The sequence below is a fragment of the Heterocephalus glaber genome, unplaced genomic scaffold (assembly GCF_053883595.1).
Source record: "Heterocephalus glaber isolate CG9 unplaced genomic scaffold, H.glaber_assembly_v1.0 deba00001463, whole genome shotgun sequence".
NCBI classification, from domain to species: Eukaryota; Metazoa; Chordata; class Mammalia; order Rodentia; family Bathyergidae; genus Heterocephalus; species Heterocephalus glaber.
The window spans coordinates 12,422,175-12,423,940 of NW_028258310.1; the positions used below are offsets into that span (position 1 = coordinate 12,422,175).

The 1,766-nt window shown below is 38.4% G+C and overlaps 1 non-coding gene across 1 annotated transcript; it reads right to left on the bottom strand.

The window, feature by feature from the left end:
- Positions 1–595: 595 nt before the first annotated feature.
- Positions 596–718, bottom strand: LOC147826673 (small nucleolar RNA SNORA65). Its single transcript, XR_015438877.1, has one exon. It is a non-coding gene; the product is annotated as a small nucleolar RNA SNORA65 (small nucleolar RNA).
- Between the last annotated feature and the right edge of the window lie 1,048 nt (positions 719–1,766).

The following is a 1,766-nucleotide window of genomic DNA, read 5'->3' on the forward strand; positions in this document are numbered from 1 at the left end:
TAAAGACATTCATCATTGGAGAGTTGTACCTTTACTTAACATATCTTGATTCTTATTTTTTCCCATATCCTGCCTTCCTTCAACCCCTCCACCTCTCCCTACAAAGTCTTTTTTCCACTTTTTCATTTTCTCATGTAATTCCATTCCCTTCTTTCCCTTCTCCTACCCCTCCCACTTCCCCTTCTCCTTTGCACCTTTTCTTCATATTTCACATTAACTATTATACATTTTGAAATCACACTTTAAATAAAGCCATAACATTTTTTTTGTTTTTTAAAAACCTTTTTATTGAAATATTTTCTTATGTTTCTTAGCTGGCTGGGCTTTTCACCACATCACTGATGTCATCTAAAATGTCACGAGGGTGATGGCCATCGACACTGCAGCCCACAGTCTAGGCAGTCCCTAGATCTCCTTAATGGTCCCAGAACATTCTCTGGCTAAAGATAAGTGCTATTTCTGTCGGGCAATGTTGACAATATTTTCAATAATGACATTTCAACTGTGCTTAACTGTGGAATAGAAAAAAAGAAAGTCAAGATTTTGTCACAATCCAAGGCCAAAAGGTACAGAGCATCATCCTCCACCTCCTTTGGGGTGTTTCCACGCTTTTGGCACAGAGTCATCCACATAGAGAACAATCTTGTTCTCTTAGCTGGGGTCACTGTCAGCTCACCACTGGATCGCACCAGTCAACATAATTGGTCGGTAAAGCTTTAACAATACTAAAAAGAAAATATAATTCAGACATTCTTTCATTTGTGTGATTGTCTTCTGCTTCAATATTATATAAATGTTTTTCAAACCTAATCATACAAAGCAGGTGAGGATTTGTTACTTTAAAAAATAAAAACAAAGAAAAACAACAAAAAATAAATAAATAAAAAATAAAAACAATACAGCAGTTTTCTGTTCTATCCACATCGGGAAATGTTTTTCAAAACCCCATTCAATCCCATTTAGAGTAGTTTATGGCTGGACAGTTTATGGGAAGGACTGACTTTATCCTCCACCCAGACTGGCCCCACCAGCTTAAGCCCATCTGCATTATCTCTCATGCTACCTTGATTGTTATCAGGTATCAGTCAGCATGTGGCAGTCCCTTAGCTACAGTGAAACAGTATCGGACTGGGCAGGCACACAACTGGGACAAATTTAGGAAAGAGCAGACATTTCTCCAATTGATAAGATCAAAAGGACGAGAAGCTGTCTTCTTCTAGATTGTGACAGTGGAGAACTGGGGGCTTAGAACCACTGCCACTACATGGAAAAGACAAGAAACTCAAAAGTAAACTGCAAGAAAGCCCTGAAAGAGCTATTTCTGAAGCCCAACGTGTTTCTGGACTTTTTAGATACTTGAGCCAATAGACTTGATGTGTTCTTTTAGCCAGTTTGAGGTGGACTTTCTAGTTCTTATACTCAAAAAATCCTACATGATACACCAAGACAATAATTTATACACAAAATCTGACATATGTCTTCTTATTTCTTTCTGCGTATCACCACTCTGTAGCCCACCACTGTCTGGTTGAACACCTGGTAGTGACAGAAATGTTCTGTTCCTTTGCAGCCCAGTGTACTAGCCACTAGCTCAATGTGTCTACCAAGCACCTGAAATGTGACTAGTGTGATGGAGGAACTGAATTTTTAGTGTTACTTACCAGTTTTAACTTAAATGCCCACATGCCATAGTGACTACAATACTGGACAGTACTTTAACCAAAAGAAATTTCCCTTAAATATAAACCAGTCTTTCTACCTTCCTT